At 45.1% G+C, this 20,719-nt stretch overlaps 1 pseudogene; it reads right to left on the bottom strand.

The window, feature by feature from the left end:
* Positions 1-17,371: 17,371 nt before the first annotated feature.
* Positions 17,372-18,632, bottom strand: LOC101044496 (glucoside xylosyltransferase 1 pseudogene; annotated as a pseudogene).
* Positions 18,633-20,719: the final 2,087 nt, after the last annotated feature.

Raw genomic sequence — 20,719 nt, 5'->3', positions numbered from 1 at the left:
GCTGAGAAGGGAGGATTGCTTAAGCCCAGGAGTTTGAGGCTGCAGTGAGCTGTCACAGTGTTGCTGCACTCCAGCCTGGGCAACAGAGTAAGACCAGGTCTTAAGAAAACAAACAAGGTGTTCCTTACAAAAAGGAATTGAAAGCGGGGTCTTGGACAGATACTTGTATTGTTCACTCATGTCTACAGCAGCCAAAAGGTGGAAGCGACCCAAGCGTCCATCAAGAGATGGACAGATAAACACAGCACTGTGCGTCTGTATAATGGAATATTGCTCAGCCATGAAAAGAGAGGGAATCCCCACACAGGCTGCAAGAAGGATGCACCTTGAGGATGTCCCACTCAGTGACAGAAGCCAGACACATAAGGACAAATCGGGAGGGCGTGGTGGCTCACACCTTTAATCTCAGCACTTTGGGAGGCCAAGGTGGGCAGATCATGAGGTCAGGAGTTCGAGGCCAGCCTGGCCAACATGGTGAAACTTCGTCTCTACTAAAAATACAAAAATTAGCTGGGTGTGGTGATGTGCACTGTAATTCCAGCTACTTGGGAGGCTGAAGCAGGAGAATCACTTGAATCTAGGAGGCAGAGGTTGCAGTGAACCAAGATCACAACACTGCATTCCAGCCTGGATGGCAAGAGTGAAACGCCATCTCAAACAAATAAAAAAAAAAAAAAAAAAAAAAAGATGGCCGCCTAAGAACAGCTCAGGACTTCAGCTCCCAGTGGAAGTGCAGAGGGCGAGTGGACGCCGCATTTCCAGAGGAATTTTTATTGCCCACAGACCAGGAGATACCCAGGCAGAGGGGTCGCCAGCATCGCAGTCCCAGCTGGTGCGGCTGTTTTTGCCCCCGCGGGGCTGCTGTGACCACGCCCTGTCGCTGTGGTTCTCCCTACAAAAGCCACTGGTCTGGGAGCCCTCTCAGCTGGCAATCAGAGCCCTGAGACGGCAGAGTTGCCCACTCATCTGAAATAGCGAGTCAGGCCAGGAGATTCCTAGGCAAAAAATCTGCCAGGAGCCGGTGCCGCAATTCTAGCCGACTCAGTGAGTCGCAGCACGGGAGATCCCGGCGCCTTTTCAACAAGCGACCCGAACGCGGGGTCGTTCAACTTAAAAGACTCTGAGTCAGGGAGCCAGGTGATCAGGCTCGATTGGTCCCACCCCCCCACCCCCACCACAAGGAAAACAAAAACAGTAATTGGAAACCCTCTGGGTTGAGTCTTTCACAGCAAGCACAGCTGAACCCTGGACAGTCCGGCTCGGTGGGGGAGGGGCGTCCGCCATTACTGAGACTCTCCACCGCTACAGAGGCAGGCCGCCGTCGCCGAGGCAACCCGCCACAACAGAGAGAATCCACCATAACAGAGGCAGGGCCACCGTTGCTGAGACACTTCTAACTATGCCCATATAAACAGGACTGCAGGGAAAAGCACAGGGCAGCTGGGCGGAGACCACAGCAGCTCAGCAAAGCCTCTGCGGGCAGGCAGTGGCCAGGTGGGCTGCTAGCTGCACGGGGCAGATCTGAAAGAAAAAACAAGGGCAGCAACACAATGGAAACTCATGAAGCCCTAACTCCCTGGGATAGAGCACCTGGGAACAAAAAGTGGTTTATGAGTTCAGCTGCAGCAGACCTAAATGTACCTGCTCAGCAGCTCTGAACGAACAACGGAGCTCACAGCTCAGGATTTAAGCCCCAATAAAAGATAGACTGTCTCCTCAAGTAGCTCCCTGGCCCCCATAGATCCACAGACTCACCTCATAAAGAAGAGAACGGACTGACAGTTGGCGAGCATCATTCTGGGACAAAGATAGTGGAAGAGGAAACTGGTAGCAACCCTTACTGTTCTGCAGCTGCTGCAGGTGATCCTCAGGCAAGGAGGGCCTGGAGAGAACCTCAGCAGTCCTACAGCAGAGGGGCCAGACTGTTAGAAGGAAAGCTTAAAAAAAAAGAAGAAGAAGAAGAAGAAGTAACTTCAGCATCCATGAACTAGAAGCTCACTCAGGGACTCAATCTGAAAGACAGTAACTACAGAGACAACAGGTGGATAAACCCACAAAAATGGGAAGAAACCAGTGCAAAAAGGATGAAAACTCCCGAAACCAGAACACCTCTCCTCCTAAAAGGGATCACAGCTCCTCACCAGCAAGGGAACCAGACCAGATAGAGAAGGAGGGTGATGAAATGACAGAATCAGACTTCAGAAGGTGGGTAGTAAGAAACTACAGTGAGCTAAAAGAACATGTGCTAACCCAATGCAAAGAAACTAGGAACCTTGAAAAAAGATTGGAAGAAATGCTAAGGAGAATGGGCAGAATAGAGAGGAATATTAGTGAATTGATGGAGCTGAAAAACACAACACGAGAACTTCGTGAAGCATGCACAAGCTTCAACAGCCGAATAGACCAAGCAGAAGAAAGGATATCAGAGGTCGAAGATCAACTCAATGAAATAAAAAGAGAAGGCAAGAACAGAAAAAAGCGCAAAAAGGAATGAACAAAATCTTCAAGAAATGTGGGACTATGTGAAAAGACCTAATCTACGTCTGATAGGTGTACCTGAATGTGATGAAGAGAATGAATCCAAGCTGGAAAATACTCTTCAGGATATTATCCAGGAAAACTTCCACAACCTAGGCAGGCCAATATTCAAATCCAGGAAATACAGAGAACACCACAAAGATATTCCTCAAGAAGAGCAACCCCAAGGCACATAATCGTCAGATTCACCAGGGTTGAAATGAAAGAGAAAATGCTAAGGGCAGCCAGAGAGAAAGGTCGGGTTACCCACAAAGGGAAGCCCATTAGACTCACAGCAGATCTCTCAGCAGAAACCCTACAAGCCAGAAGAGATTGGGGGCCAATATTCAACATCCTTAAAGAAAAGAACTTTCAACCCAGAATCTCCTATCCAGCCAAACTAAGCTTCAGAAGTGAAGGAAAAATAAAATCCTTTGTGAACAAGCAAGGACTCAGAGATTTCATCACCACCAAACCTGCTCTACAAGAACTCCTGAAAGAGGCTCTACACATAGAAAGGAACAACCAGTACCAGCCACTCCAAAAACACACCAAATGGTAAAAAAGCATCAACACAATCAAGAATCTGCATCAACTAACCAACAAAACAGCCAGGCAGCATCAAAATGACAGGATCAAATTCACACATAACAATGCTATCACTAAATGTAAATGGACTAAATACCCCAATCAAAAGACACAGACTGGCAAATTGGATAAAAAGCCAAAACCCGTCAGTGTGCTATATCTAGGAAACCCATCTTACATGCAAGGATACACAAAGGCTCAAAATAAAGGGATGGAGGAAGATCTACCAAGCAAATGCAGAGCAGAAAAAAGCAGGAGTTGCAATTCTCATCTCTGATAAAATAGACTTTAAAGCAACAAAGATCAAAAGAGACAAAGAAGGACATTACATAATGGTAAAAGGATCACTGCAACAAGAAGAGCTAACGATCCTAAGTATATACGCACCCAATACAGGAGCAGCCAGATACATAAGGCAAGTTCTTAATGACTTACAAAGAGACTTAGACCTCCACACAATAGTAGTGGGAGACTTTAACACCCCATTGTCAATATTAGACAGATCAACCAGACAGAAAATCAACAAGGATATCCAGGACCTGAACTCAGACCTGGAACAAGCAAACCTAATAGACATTTACAGAACTCTCCACCCCAAATCCATAGAATATACGTTCTTCTCAGCACCACATCACACCTACTCTAAAATCGACCACATAATTGGCAATAAATCACTCCTCAGCAAATGCAAAAGAACAGAAATCATAACAAACAGTCCCTCAGACCACAGTGCAATCGAGTAAGAACTCAGAATGCAGAAACTAATGCAGAACCGCACAGCTTCATGGAAACTCAACAACTTGCTCTTGAAGGTTGACTGGATAAACAATGAAATGAAGGCAAAAATAAAGATGTTCTTCAAAACCAATGAGAATGAAGACACAACATATCAGAATCTCTGGGACACATTTACAGCAGTCTCTAGAGCAAAATATATAGCAATGAGTGCCCACATGAGAAGAAAGGAGAGATCTAAAATTGACACCCTATCATCAAAATTGAAAGAGCTAGAGGAGCAAGATCAAAAAAACTCAAAACCTAGCAGAAGACAGGAAATAACTAAGATCAGAGTAGAACTGAAGGAAATAGAGACACAAAAAACTCTTGAAAAAATCAATAAATCCAGGAGCTGGTTTTTTGAAAAGATGAACAAAATAGACAGACCACTAGCCAGATTAATAAAAAAGAAAAGAGAGAATAACCAAATTGATGCAATAAAAAACGATAAAGGGGATATCACCACAGATTCCACAGAAATCCAAACCATCATCAGAGATTATTACAAACAACTCTATGCACATAAACTAGTAAACCTGGAAGAAATGGATAAATTCCTGGACACCTGCATCCTCCCAAGCCTAAACCCAGAAGAAGATGAAACCCTGAATAGACCAATAACAAGGTCTGAAGTCGAGGCAGCAATAAAGAGCCTACCACCCAAAAAAAGCCCAGGTCCAGATGGGTTCACAGCCGAATTCTACCAGACATACAAAGAGGAGCTGGTACCATTCCTTCTGAAACTATTCCAGACAATCCAAAAAGAGGGAATCCTTCCCAAATCATTTTATGAGACAAACATCATCCTGATAACAAAACCCGACAGAGACTCAACAAGAAAAGAAAATTTCAGGCCAATATCCATGATGAACATAGATGCAAAAATCTTCAATAAAATACTGGCAAACCGATTGCACCAGCATATCAAAAAGCTCATCCACCATGATCAAGTAGGATTCATCCTGGGGATGCAAGGCTGGTTCAACATATGCAAGTCCATAAACGTAATTCACCACATAAACAGAACCAAAGAAAAAAATCACATGATTATCTCAATTGATGCAGAGAAGGTCTTTGACAAAATTCAACAGCCCTTTATGCTAAAAACCCTCAATAAACTAGGTATCGACAGAATGTATCTCAAAATAATAAAAGCTATTTACAATAAACCATCAGCCAATATCATACTGAATGGGCAAAAACTGGAAGCATTCCCTTTGAAATCTGGCACTAGACAAGGATGCCCTCTCTCACCACTCCTATTCAACATAGTACTGGAAGTTCTAGCCAGAGCAATCAGGCAAGAAAAAGAAATAAAGGGTATTCAAATTGGAAAGGAGGAAATCAAATTGTCCCTATTTGCAGGTGACATGCTTGTATATCTAGAAGACCCCATCGTCTCACCCCCAAATCTCCTGAAACTGATAAACAACTTCAGCAAAGTCTCAGGATACAAAATCAACGTGCAAAAATCACAAGCATTCCTATACACCAGTAACAGACTTAAAGAGAGCCAAATCAAGAACGAACTGCCATTCACAATTGCTACAAAGAGAATAAAATACCTAGGAATGCAACTAACGAGGAACATAAAGGACCTCTTCAAGGAGAACTACAAGCCACTGCTCAATGAAATAAGAGAGGACACAAACAGATGGAGAAACATTCCATGTTCATGGTTAGGAAGAATCAACATCATGAAAATGGCCATACTGCCCAAAGTAATTTACAAATTCAACACTATTCCCATCAAGCTACCAATAACCTTCTTCACAGAACTGGAAAAAAAACACCTTAAACTTCATATGGAACCAAAAGAGAGCCTGCATAGCCAAGTCAATTCTAAGCAAAAAGAACAAAGCAGGAGGCATCACACTACCAGACTTCAAACTATACTACAAGGCTACAGTAATCAAAACAGCATGATACTGGTACCAAAACAGAGATATAGACCAATGGAATAGAACAGAGGGCTCAGAGGAAATACAACATACCCACAACCATCCAAGCAATGGGGAAAGGATTCCCTTTTTAATAAATGGTGTTGGGAAAACTGGTTAGCCATGTGCAGAAAGCAGAAATAGGACCCCTTCCTGACACCTTACACCAAAATTAACTCCAGATGGATTAAAGACTTAAACATCAGACCTAACACCATAAAAACCCTAGAAGAAAATCTAGGCAAAACCATTCAGGACATAGGCATAGGCAAGGATTTCATGACCAAAACGCCAAAAGCATTGGCAACAAAAGCCAAAATAGACAAATGGGACCTAATCAAACTCCACAGCTTCTGCACGCAAAAGAAACAGTCAGTAGAGTGAATCGGCAACCAATAAAATGGGAAAAAAATTTTTCAGTCTACCCATCTGACAAGGGGCTGATATCCAGAATTTACAAAGAACTAAAACAGATTTACAAGAAAAAAACAAACAAGCCCATTCAAAAGTGGGCAAATGATATGAACAGATACTTTACAAAAGAAGACATACAGGAGGCCAACAAACATATGAAGAAATGCTCATCATCACTGGTCATTAGAGAAATGCAAATCAAAACCACATTGAGATACCATCTCACACCAGTTAGAATGGCGATCATTAAAAAATCTGGAGACAACAGATGCTGGAGAGGATGTGGAGAAATAGGAACACTTTTACACTGCTAGTGGGAATGTAAATTAATTCAACCATTGTGGAAGACAGTGTGGCGATTCCTCAATGACCTAAAAATAGAAATCTCATTACTGGGTGTATATCCAAAGGCTTATAAATCATTCTACTATAAGGACACATGCACATGAATGTTCATTGCAGCACTGTTTATAATAGCAAAGACCTGGAACCAACCCAAATGCACAATGATGATAGACTGGATAGGGAAAATGTGGTACATATACACCATGGAATATTTCGCAGCCATCAAAAATGATGAGTTCACATCCTTTGTAGGGACATGGATGAACCTGGAAACCGTCATTCTCAGCAAACTGACACAAGAGCAGAAAATCAAACACTGCATGTTCTCACTCATTGGCAGGTGTTGAACAATGAGAACACATGGACACAGGGAGGGGAGCACTATACACTGGGGTCCATTGGGGGGAAATAGGGGAGGGACGGGGGGTGGGAAGGTGGGAAGAGATAGCATGGGGAGAAATGACAGATACAGGTGAGGGGACGGAAGGCAGCAAACCACACTGCCATGTGTGTACCTATGCAACAATCTTGCATGTTCTTCACATGTACCCCAAAACCTAAAATGCAATAAAAAAACCCAACCTGTTATAAACAAAACTAAAAGAAACACACACACACACACACACACACACACACACGCACACGCTAGACTAGGAATTATAAAAACAGCTGACAGAGACTTTACATGCTACAGAGAAGTTTCTCGCACTCGTAACTGTGGACATCAGGACTGAATCCATCTCTGGGGTGGGGCCGTCCTGGGCACTGCTGGATATGGAGCAGCGTCCCTGGCCTCCACCCACTCCCTGCCAGGGGTACCCCCCCGGCACCCCCTCCCCAGTCACACTGACCTATGATCACCCCACTGCACTCCAGCCTGGGTAACAGAGTGAAACTCTGACTCTAAAATAAAAATAAGAAGAAGAATATAAGAATCATAATTCAGAGCCAGGAGTGGTGGCTTAGGTCTGTCATCCCAGCACTTTGGGAGGCTGATGCAGGTGAATCATGAGGTTAGGAGTTCAAGACCAGCCTGGTGAATGTGGTGAAATCCCGTCTCCGCTAAAAATACAAAAATTAGCTGGGCTTGGTGGCGGGTGCCCGTAATCCCAGCTACTAGGGAGGCTGAAGCAGAAGAATCGCTTGAACCTGGGAGGCAGAGGTTGCAGTGAGCCAATAACGCACCATTGCACTCCAGCCTAGGCGACAGTGTGATACTACTCCTCAAAAAAAAAAAAAAAAAAGAAAAAAAAAAAAAAAAGAAAAAAATTCAGATCCATGTCCAGTAAAAATAATAAGCAAGGAAAGCTGAGGCTCTAACATGAAGCTTTTTCAAGGCTATCATTATGAGGCTCATCCAGTCACAGTGGGCTCTGCACTGGGGCATCCGCCTGGGCGTCCACCTAGCCCACCTCCACTCAGGAGCCCTCAGGCCCTCGAACCCTGCTGGTGGACAGGGGCCCCCCTACCAGGCCCCTAACTTCCAAGCAGACCCTGCCTTCTGCTTCCCCAGGTTGCACCTTAGCCGTCTATCACACGCATCCCCACACAGATCCGAGGGTGTTAGCCCAGCAGGGCCCTGCACATGGGTGCCAGATCACTAAAACCATGACGCAGATGGAAGGAAAATTCACATTCAAGGGCCCACATCATCACTGTCCTGGGCAATGGACTCCACCCCCTGCCACAGAGAGTCATGGGAGAGTCAAGGTCAAGCCACGGATTGGCAGAAACATCCTCTGTGGCCTCCACGTGGTTCCACCATGTCCCCTGCCCCCCAGCGTCTTATCATAGGCGACTGCCCTGCTGTGTGTACTTTGAGTCAAAGGCGGCCAAGGTTTGATGAATCACAGATGACAGAGTGACAGAGTCGGTGCCTCATCCCTCGCTCTGTGGGAGGCTGACTGTTCAAGTGATTGCTTAACAACAGGCACACACACACACACACACACACACACACACACACACACACACACGAGAGGCAGTTGCGGGCTGCACACTGGCTCAGGGTACCCAGATCCCTGCACCCCACTGATGGATTTCCGGCCTCGGTGATAGTGGACGTGAGCCTCTCTGGGTAGGGAGTCGCCAATCAGTAACGTCAGGTGTTCACAATCGCAGATTTGAAACAGGGATTCGCTGAGAGGACATCTGTGGGCCTGAAAACATGGTTCTGTGTACCGAGGCCTGAGTGGGGACCCTAGTAGTCCTGCGGAGAAGAGAACACGAGCAGACCCTCAGCTCACCCGCGAGGCAGCTTCTTCTGCACCCGGGCTTCTCCTGCTCGGCACTGTGGGCATTTGGGGCTGAATCCTCCTTGGTTGTGGGGCTGCCCTGAGTGCTGCAGGGTGCTGAGTGGCACTCCTGACCTCCGCCCCATGGCATCCGCCAATTGAGGCAGCCACAACTGTCTCCTGGGTGCAAAATCATCCCAGGTTGAGACCCTCCCCGGGAGAGGGGATTCCACGGACCCCCAACAGACTCTTCGTCCCATGGTCCTCTACCCTGCTGAGTTCCCAGGAGGCTGCATGTGTTGAAATGCACACCCTGAGTGGGGAGGGAGAGAGGAGGAGAATCCCAGGAGCTGGGGGTTCCCTGGTTTACACTGTCTGCCCGTCGGGAGTTTCTTCTGGTGCCCACTGTGAGCAGAAAAATAACTCTATTTTTTCCCCCCAGATAACGAACCCAGAGTTTCCCCCCGTCAGCCCTGTGGACATCTGAGGCCTCATCATTCCTTGCAGTGGGGCCGACCTGGGCACTTTGGGGTGATGAGCAGCACCCCTGGCCTCCACCCACTTCCTGTCAGGAGTACCCCCAAGTCATGAAAACCACAGACGTCCCAGAAATTGCTTAGTGCCCTGGGGGTGGGGGGCAGAATCACTCCAGGTGATCCCCTGCTATAGAAGGTCAAGGTCACATCCAAGCTCCCCTGCCACCAGGAAGCACCGCCTTGTCCTGGGCCACAGATTCGGAGGCTGCAGGGTACAGGGAGAGGCTTCTGGGCCCTGGGGGCTGAGGCAGAGCAGAGCCCCTGATTTCAGCACAGCACCTCATGATTACTTGTGGGTTGCACACATTTTCTAGGGGGTGGCAGCGGAGGGCTATGTGACCCGAGAGCAGAGCATTTTCAGGTTCTGGCTGTATTTATTGGCAATTCTTTCAAGGGAAAAACTTGTCCATGAAAAGAACCAAAAATAATGTGAATTTTGACATTATTTTTGGGACACGATGAAAGCTGGTGACCAACCAGGGAAAAGAAATCTGCCTTGACTGGCAGGGGAGACTGGAGTTTGATAATGACTGCACAAGAGTCATTATCAAGATAAAAGGCTCCAGTAAAGCTCTCAGCAGAAATGCGACCAAGAAACCTGCCCGGATTAACAAGAAGCTATTAGAAAATCACACGCTGCAATCTGGAGGTCAGGGACTTCTGTACTCTGTGTGGCAAGAAGCAAAAAGGCTGGAGAAATGATTATCCTGGAACAGGGGTTTCCACTGGGCTTCTGTGGACATGGGAGCTGGATCATTCTCTGGGGTGGGGCCATCCTGGGCACTGTAGGGTGCTGAGCAGCATCCCTGGCCTCCACCCACTCCATGGCAGGGGCACCCCCCAGTTGTGTAACCACAAATGTCCTCAGACATTGCCCCAGACGAGTGAGAATGGAGTTGCAGGTGGATGCAGGTGGGTACAGGTGGGTGCAGGTGGGCCCAGATACCCCCTGAACCCGTCTCCACCTGCACCCCCTGCATCCCCACCCCCACCCCCAGCCCCATGTCTCCTAAGCAGGTAGAAAGTCTGCAGTGCTGAACATGAGAGACCCTACCTTAATTTGAGAGAAAAAAAAAAAAATAGGCTGGGAGCAGTGGCTCATGCCTGTAATCCCAGCACTCTGGGAGGCTGAGGAGGGTGGAACACCTGAGGTCAGCAGTTTGAGACCAGCCTCACCAATATGGCAAAACCCTGTCTCTCCTAAAAAACAAAAATTAGCTGGGCATGGTGGCACATGCCTGCGATCCCAGCTACTCGGGAGGCTGAGGAAGGAGAATTGCTTGAACCCAGGTGGCGGCGGTTACAGTGAGCTGAGATCGCATCACTGCACTCCAGCCTGAGCGACAGACTGAGACTCTGTCTCAGTAATAATAATGGTAATCATAATCATCATCACTGGGTGCAGTGGCTCATGCCTATAATCCCTGCATTTTGGGAGGCTGAGGCAGGAAGATCATCTGGGGTCAGGAGTTCCAAACCAGCCTGACCAACATGGAGAAACCCATCTCTACTGCTAATACAAAAATTACCCAGATGTGGTGGCACAGGCCTGTAATCCTAGCTACTTGGGTGGCTGAGGCATGAGAATCGCTTGAACCCGGGAGGTGGAGGTTGCAGTGAGCCAAGCTCATGCCACTACGCTCCAGCTTGGGCAACAAGAGAGAAACTCCATCTAAAAAAAAAAAAGTCTGTTCCCCACTCACATCAGACATCATGATAAAACCCCAATAGGGCAGATGGTGTAAGCCAGGGGAACCCCAGCTCCTGGGATTTGCCTCCTCTCTCCCTCCTCACTCTGTGTAGATTTCAATGTGTGCCACCTCCTGGGACCTCAGAAGTCCATATGATCATGGGACGCAGAGTCTTCTGGTGGTCTGTGGAATCCCCTAACCCAGGGGGGTTTCAATTTGGGGTGATTTTTTGAGACAGAGTCTCGCTCTGTCACCCAGGCTGCAATGACACGATCTCTGCTCACTGCAACCTCTGCCTCCCAGGTTCAAGTTCTTCTTCCTCAGCCTCCCAAGTAGCTGGCATTAGAGCCACCACACCCGGCTGATTTTGGTATTTTTAGTAGAGATTGGGTTTCACCATGTTGGCCAGCCTGGTCTTGAACTCCTGACCTCAAGTGATCCACCCACCTCAGCCTCCAATAGTGCTGGGATTACAGGTGTGAGCCACCATACCCAGTCAACTTGGGGTGATTCTGTCCCCTAAGGGACACATATATGGGGACATTTGTGATTGCCACAACTGGGGATGCTTCTGCTATGAAGTGGGTGAAGGCCAGAGATGCTGCTCAGACCCTGCAGTGCCCAGAACGGCCCCACCCCAAAGAACCACGTGGTCCTGATGTCCACAGGGGTGGAGGGGCTGGAGGGACACCATGTGTTATTGGGGAAAGAAATGGATTCTGCTTCCTGCTCACACCAGACACCAAAATAAACTCCCAATGGGGCAGACGGCATAAACCAGAGGGACCCCAGCTCCTGGGATTCACCTCCTTTCTCCATCCTGCTCAGCAGGTGAATGGGACTCTCCTCTGGCCAAACTGAGCAAGCTCTCTGCTGCTGCCACCCAGGAAAGGGGTGCCCAAGTCTTTAACTCACAGGCGAGGAGGATCCAGGCCCTCTGCCCACCAGGACAGTGAACTGTCCCAGAGCTGGGGAGAGGCAGCCCCAAGTCCACAGCCAGCCTTCACCCCGAGGAGCAGGATATCTGGGAGGTGGATGACAGGCACCCCAGGGCCTGATGGTGGGGACAGGGCAGGGTCTGATTCCCATGGCAGGGTGACCTGTACTCCCCCAGGGCCACCCACCCCTGCAGGGACACTGTACACCTTCCATTCTCTGGTCCAAGCTCTGCTCTGGCAACACCTGCATGCCAGAGGGTGGGGTGTGTTCTGGGGGTGCAGTTCCTTGACTGCCTCAAGGCCACTCCTGTGGAGCAGAGCCAGTGCGTCCTGCCTCGTGCCAGGCACAACGCCCAGGGACCGCCTCTGGTTTTGGATACAGAGGCTCCAGGTACGTGCACAGGGGGCCCCAGGGCAGGGCCAACCACCCAGGTTCGCCTGGGGTTGGTGCTCTCAGTGAAGTAGGAAGGTTATCAAGTGAACTGTGGTGGCGGTTGTGGCAGAGCTCAGAGGGGCTCGGGATTGACGGAAGGCATTGGGGATGCAGTCAGTATGCACCACCTGCACCTCCGTTCCCACCTGCACTCACCGGCACCCCCTGCACCCCCATCCCCACCTGTACCCTCCCCCTGACTGGGCCTCCTCTGCCCCTGGTGGCTGCCTGCAACTGGAACAGGCTCCCTGAGCCCCAGCCCTCTTTGCTGCTGTGTTTGCAGATTCTGGGGCCTGTAGAAGGTTGAAGCAAGAGAGCACAGTGCTGTTTTTGACACCAAAATATGTGCCTACACCTCTTGATTTTAGCCCAGTGAGGCCCAGTGAAGCCTGTGTTGGACTACTTTTTTTTTTTTTTTTTTTTTGAGACGGAGTCTGCCACCCAGGCCCGGTGAGTTTAGGGGGCAGCCCCACTAGCCTACAGCCTGCCAGAGAGCTGTTTTCACAGACCATCATGGACACTTGCTACTGAGACAGGTCATGGAGAACTATGACCTCCATCACAGGCAGTCTTTCCAAAGGGGCCCATTGGAGACCAGAAATCACAACGTTTCTTGCTGAGAACAGCCTCTCCTAGTTTGGAAACACTGTTAGCTCCACAGCTGCTAGCGTTTCCCTGTTGAATTGAATGGGGTCATGTATTTCTTCTTTTTAGAGACAAGATCTCGCTCCGCTGCCCAGGTAGGAGTGCAGTGTTGCAATCATAACTCACTGCAGCCTCAACCTCCCGGGCTCAGGTGATCCTCCCACCTCAGCCTGGCTAATTTTCGTACTTTTTGTAGAGATAGGGTTTCATCATGTATCCTGGACTGATCTCGAATTCTTGGGCTCGAGTGATCTTTCCACTTTGGCTTCCCAAGTAGCAGGGACGACAGTTGCATGCCATGGTACCTGGCTAATTTTCTATAAAGAAGAGGTATCCCTCTGTTGCTCAGGCTGATCTCAAACTCCTGGGCTCAAGTAATCCTCCGGCTTTGGCCTCTCAAAGTGCTGGGATTGCAGGCATAAGCCATGGCACCTGCCCAAAGCTGAATGTCTAAAGAAGCCCAGCATCAAACCTGTGGCGGCCCCAGCATACGAAGTCTGAGCCTTCTTAGGGTTCTGCACCCCTTCCCACCCTGTGCAGTCTGTGCCGGCAATGCACAGTCTGAGTCCTCTGAGGTCTCTGTACACCTTCCCACCCTGTACCATCCATGTCGGGAATGCAACCTCTGAGTCCTCTCCTCGCTCTGCACACCTTCCCACCCTGCACCATCCTGCACTTGCTTTTTCTGGCTGAGCTTTTCTGTGTCACAGCTTCATTGGGGTGCGAGTTACACACCCCGAGATCCATACAGGGCACGCTCATCTTTAAATGTACATGGTTCTAAGAGTTGCCATTCATTTCTACAGCTAAGCAACCATCAGCATAATCCCAATGGGGCACTGTCATCAGCCCCCAAAGCTGCTCCATCCCGCCCCCCAGCTGCCAGGTAACCTCCGATCTCCATCACCTTTTCAAGAATTGTCCTGTAAGGGGAATTGTACAATATGAAATATTTTATATTTTTATGTTTGGCTTCATAAACAAATAAATATTATATATATATATATATATGTATATATATATATATATATATATATATATACACACACATAAAATTTTTTTGCATCTACACCTATTTTTTATTTTACTTTATTTTATTATTTCTGAGTTGGAGTGTTGCTCTGTCACCCAGGCTGGAGTGCAGTGGCATGATCTTGGCTCACTGCAACCTCCACCTCCTGGGTTCAAGAGATTCTCCCACCTCAGCCTCCTAAGTAGCTGGGATTACAGGCACCCGCCACCACGCCCAGCTAATTTTTGTATTTTTAGTAGAGACAGCGTTTCACCATGTTGGTCAGGCTGGTCTTGACCTCAGGTGATCCACCCCTTGGCTTCCCAAAGTGCTGGGGTAACATTCATGAGCCGCTGCACCCGGCCTACACTTCATATACTGTATCTATAAAGCAGCTCTCTCTATATGTACAAGCATCATGTTATTGAAATCGAATTCCTATGACATAAAAGGGCACATATTTAAAATGCATAATTCTTTCTGGGTATTCTCTGGAACCAAAAAGAAGAAACAAATCATAAAATAAAAATAAAATGCACAATTCAGTGGTATTTATTACATTCAGAATCCTGAAACCATCCCTACCATCTAATGCCAGAACATTCTAATGCCAAGAATTAGAAACTCATCAGCCATCACTTCTCATCCCGTTCCCAGTCCCGGCACTGACACATCCTCTCCCTGCCTGTCCTGAACATTTCGTAGTAACAGGATCACGTGCTGTGTCACCTTTTGTGTCTGGCATTACTTACTGACCGTGACATCCTCAAAGTGCATCCACGCTGTGGCCTGTGTCAAAGCCTCGTTCCTTTTCATGGCTGAGTAACACTCCGTGGTGTGGATGGATGACGTTCTGTTGATCCGTTCACCCGCTGATGGACATTTGGAATCTTTGCCTTATTTCTTCATTTGAACATATACTTTATTTTGAGTACATCTGTTTTTGAATGACCTCTCATGACCATTGTCTACTAAGGATGAGACCAAAGTGATTTCTACTGGGCTTGGCTAAAATATGCATTTTTAAGATACATGTTACATGCCATAAATTTCAAGTAAAATGTACTGTTCAAAGATACTTCAGGGCTGGGGGCAGTGGCTCACCCCTATAATCCTGACACTTTGGGAGGCCAAGGCAGGAGGATTGCTTGAGCCAAGGAGTTCAAGAGCAGCCTGAGCAAAAAAGCAAACCCTGTTTTGTTTGTTTGTTTGTTTTTGAAAGGGAGTTTCCCTTTGTTGCCCAGGCTGGAGTGCAATGGCATGATCATGGCTCACTGCAACTTCTGCCTCCCAAGCTCAAGTGATTATCATGCCTCAGCCTCCTGAGTAGCTTAGACTACAGGTGCCTACCACCACATCTGACTAATTTTTGTATTTTTTAGTACAGATGGGGTTTCACTATGTTGTCCAGGCTGGGCTCGAACTCCTGACCTTAGGTGATCCACCCTTCTTGGCCTCCCAAAATACTGGGATTACAGGCAGAAGCCACCACACTCAGCCAAGACTTTAACTCTTAAAAATAAAAATAAAACATTTTTTAAAAGGTGTTTTAGTAAGTTCACCAAGTTTGCAGCCACCCCACCCAACCATTGGGTCCATTTCTCCTGCCTCAGCTCCCTGAGTAGCTGGGATTACAGGCACCCACCACCACGCCCAGCTAATTTTTGTATTTTTAGTAGACACAGGGTTTCACTGTGGGTTTTTTTTTTTTTGCAGACTCCATCCTAGACACAGCATACCAGAGTCTCCAAAGGGCTAATCTCAGGAGTCTATTCTTAAGCTCCCAACAAGAGTCATATATAATCAGGCAGGCAATGATCATATTTGGGGACCATTAGAAATAATCTAATGCATACTCTCCAAACTTCAAATTTTTATATTCTCATTTTCTGCTCAGTAAGCTCAATTTCCACACATCAATGTCTCTACAGAAGTTGTCTTCATAAAGCTAACTGCCACAATTTTCAAAGGTGACATTTTTCCTTCATGATTTTTTATTTTCTACTTGAGCATTAAAATACCAGGGAGAAAAAGAAGACAAACTGTTGGTAAAATAAGATATGCGCTCCAGCACGGAGCATGCAGAGAATTCAGAGTCTGTAGTTATATTAGATAACTATAAATTAGATAACTGTTAAAATAGTTATATTAGATAAGCAATACTTTCTCATCTTCAAGATTTAAAAAAACTAACTGTCTTAAGTGATATTCAAAATTGAAGATACACACATCAACCCGTTTAAAACCACATTTTCCATAGTTGGATGTAACAATCTTAATCCAAATCATCCACCAAAGTTTTTAAGTTATTTAAAGTAAGGCTCTAGACATTTGCTCCTTCAAAAGTTATGAGGCGGAAGAAAAGTGTAAATGCACCACATTTTTCTCCTCCAGGACGAAAATGACTCCTCACAGGAAGTGTGGAGCTGACGCATTTCGGTCTATCACTTTCCACCGTCATATGAGTATACTCTTAAAGTTCTCACTTTCTCATCAGCATAATAGATTTTGCTTCAAGAATGCCAAGTAAAGCTGAACATTTTCATTTCAAGAGATTAAAAAAAATTTTTCCCCAATATGTATTTAACAATCTTAAATCTGAGTTTTGGCAGGACAGTTAAATGCATACAAAATAAAAAGATTACACTTCTCGCTCACACACACGCACACACACACAGATTAAAACCTCACTGTTTTCAGTATTTTTCCTTCTTATACAGCTCAGTGTTTAACATGCAGCTTACCTATAATCTAAAAATAATTTTAAACATGATTGTCATAAAAATATTTTAAAACAGAGATGGAATGTATAAAGGCACACAGATTGTCCATGGTTATGTCACATTTCTTTAGAAACAGAACTGTTTCTGCTCCTGCAAACAAATTTTTCCTTATGTGCTTAAAGTAAGGTTAGGGCTGACATAAACTTATTACTATACTGAGTGTTTGCAGTGTGTTTAAGATACAATTTTTCCATCTACACACCCCTACCACTCTTGCTTGAGAGTATGAGTCAACAGAATTTTGCAGGCTAAAACCATTCAATAATATTTTCATCAGTACTAGAATAATATCAAGTAACATTACAAAACATAAGAAATAAAAAATGTTTCTTTGATGGAGCCTGAGATTTTAACTTAGTCTTCATTACCTAAAACTACTCCTCATTTAACCTATTTAGGGAAAACAAAATTCTGGAAATGAGAAATTCCTTCCTGAATACTTCATGCAAGACGATTCCTTCACACTTATCCTCTGATAGTTCGTCGTTTCATCCATTTGACATAGCAGTCACCAAGAATCACCTTGCCTTTGGTGAGCTGGCATAATGATCTCTTATGCTTTTTGCTAGTTGTTTGATAAATATTTTGTAAATTTTTCCACAGTATGTGTGCACTTTTTTTTTGTAGTTCCAGTTCTAAAGGTTTTAATAAGGAACTGATGTTGTCATCTCTTTGAAAGGACAATTTCTCAGTGTTTCATAAATAGCTCTAAATACTGGTTACTTATTGTCATGGTAAACACCTTTGTTTTCGTAAAGAATAAATATTTCTTCTTCTGTTTCTTGGCAATTGCTTCCATATAGGCAATGATCTGAATGATAAGTCCATTGCCACGTAAAAACAAAATTCTTTCTGGATTATGAAAAACATGACGTTCAATAGATCTCGATTGCCCGTGTGATGCTGAGTTTGTATTTTTTACGCCATTAAGTACATGTCCCCATTGTAATCGCGCAGTTGCCATATCAGTTTTGAAATACTTCCTTCTCATTCGAGTCATGCTCGTCAACGTAACTCCAGAGTTTCCTCCAGTTTTTGCACAGTATGGATGCCTAGCAAAGCCTCTACACCTCCTATTTGAGGTTCCTCATATTCTGGTGCCATTGCAGCTATGTGTGTGGAGTGAAATTTCTTTAGTAAAGACCAAATATCAACGAGTCTCAAAAAAAAAAATGGCTTTCCGTGTCAACACACAATAGTGAGTCAGGAGCTTCTTTCAGGACAATGGCAATGGCAAGAACGGTCTCCGCGAAGCACATGGTTTATTTAAAGAGTGTTCCACTCTGCTGCGTTCTCACTCGGAAAGCTTACGGGGTATAATGTACAATTAAATGTTTGTGTCAATGGCCAGCTGTCAAGCCTGCCTTTAAAGCTATGATGTAGCTGATCTGCAGCAAAAATGTGGAACTGAAGCGGTCTGATGCTGAGGATGATAGCTGACCTCAGCGTGGTCCGACTTCTACCAGTCTCACCGCAGGCGACTGCGCTACATGAATCTTCTCAACAGGCCGTATTTTCCGCTGCTGCGCGGGGCCCGCCCTTCCCGCACCTCTCGCGCCCGCGTCCTCCACCCGCGGCCTAGGAGGTCGCTGCGGCCTGCAGCTCCCCGCCGCCCCGCGGGCTCCGGCCTCCGGGAACAGGGGCAGCCCCGGGCCGGACGCAGCGCCCCGACGCTGCTCCCTCCCCTGGAGAACTGGAGCCCAGCGAGCCTCCTTGGGGAAATTTGCCCTTATTTTTCTCCGTGAATTCAGCAGCAGTGTCTAAAAGAACAAGTTTCATCAACCAATCATTTATACAGATTTTAATATAAAGATAAAACACTGCAAACCAGTAGAACTGGGTAGAAACGAATTTTGCAGAACACATCAAGTGTTTTTCAGGCTCTTTTATTAAACATAAAATAGTGTAAGTTATTGTAATAGAGAAATATGTACTTTCTTTAACTCTCATCTGCTGCCTAGGAAATGCCAATATTGTTTGAGTGGAAGCGTTTCCAAGCATTCAGAAGTGGACAGTGCAGGAAGCCCACTGCAGAATGAGGTCGGGTTATCATCCTCTAACTCTCGACTACTCTCCCTTTCTCATCTCTATTTCATTAATGAGTATAGATGATCAATCATTTTTATATGAAATGAAAATTGATGAAACTAAGGTGTTCATTTTGTGATCCAGCCAACCACTCATTGAATGTTCACTACAAGTCAAATTGTGTTCTAGAAAACAGCTCAGGAAATGAATGTTTGACGTTGCTGTACCCAACATCTTAGAAAAATAAAACGTCAGCCATGAATTACTCAAAAATTGTTCAATAAATCTAAGACAACTTAGATACAAATAATTATGTGTGAATATGGCTCATCATTAATGTTTGTAAAAATTAATGCTCTCATTTATGCTTGGGAATAAAAAACTAGAAATGTAACTTACTTTGATACAGAAAAAATGATAGATAAAAACTTTTAAAGCAAGATAATACTAGATGTATAAAAATGTTTGTCTTACAGATAAGATTTTATGATGAAATTGTGTCGAAAAACATGAATCAAAAGTGTTTTGTATACTATATCAGCAGTTAAATCATCATGCCCTTTTAAATATTTCATTAACTTCAAAATGTAACTTATCACTGAAACGATCTGATTCAATGAATTGGGATAATGGGTAAGAATTGGTATAATCTGAAAATAGTACTACACTTTTAAAACTATGTTTCTTTGTGCATTAATACAAACACCAGAGAAGATAGCCAATAAATTACTGTGCAATGCATATCATAATACTTAAACATAGAAGAGAATCAGTAAATGTTTAGTGAACAGAAACTTTATACAATTTTCTGTTTATTTTAGGGCACATCAAAATTTGTAACTCTGAATAAGGTTCAGTTATCTACTCCTTATTCTAGAACACTACTCTGAGAATGAATGTGAAAGTTTTTCTTTTCACTCAAATATTTCAGTCTCTATCCGCTCTAAATTACACCAATCTTTCTAGAGTCTGGTACAGGTCCTGACCTCGAGGCCACGGGGACACCAACATCATCTCTTGTGCCTCAAGGTTTAACTTTCCTTTTACTTGAATGATTTTGAAAAAGTCCCATTTAGTGATACTTTAAGCAACCCTTGTCTCTTTCACAACAAGTGGTATTCTTTTTTTTTTTTTCCAGAAAATGCTATCGACCTCTACCTACACCTGACATCTCAATGTAATTCCTGACATTTACCTCTCCTCATGTTTCCATTTCCAGTCACCAAGTGTTGTCAGATTTTAGCTTCTATTTCTTGAATAAATTTTTCTCTTTCTGTCTTCATTGCCACCACGGATTCCAACCCATCACTCTCTCACCTGGGCTATGATGAGCACCTCGAAAGTGCTCTCCCTGATTCTCTCTCCAAAAATGTTTCTGTGCTATATCCAGAATGACTTACTTGAAACATAAATACAATTTACATTATAAATTGCTCTCTTTAAAAACTGCCAAAGACTTCACATTGGTAGTAGGATAAATAGCAAGAGTCCAAAATCAGGTTCAAGCAGTACAAAATGTGTTTATTTTATTTCTCTTTCCCTGCCTTTTGTGGCATGAACATCATTGATGTAAATGATTCAGTAATATTTTGTTCCTCAAATGTGATATATTTCTTCTTGGCTCCTGGATCTTGGTTTCCTTTTTCGTATACTTTTCCCATTACCATCTCATATCTATATAATTAGCTCTTACTCTTACTTTGGTTTGCTCTTCAATCTTTCCCACCCAGGGAAGCCTTACCTGATATCATTAAATATGAAAGGCTTTCATAACAATGCCCAGCTTTTCTCTGTAGTAGGAATTATTTTAGCTATACTGTGGTTTTTATGTTTTTATA

This window comes from Saimiri boliviensis, chromosome 6, assembly GCF_048565385.1.
Source record: "Saimiri boliviensis isolate mSaiBol1 chromosome 6, mSaiBol1.pri, whole genome shotgun sequence".
Classification (NCBI taxonomy): domain Eukaryota; kingdom Metazoa; phylum Chordata; class Mammalia; order Primates; family Cebidae; genus Saimiri; species Saimiri boliviensis.
This window is presented reverse-complemented; position numbering and strand designations above follow the sequence as displayed.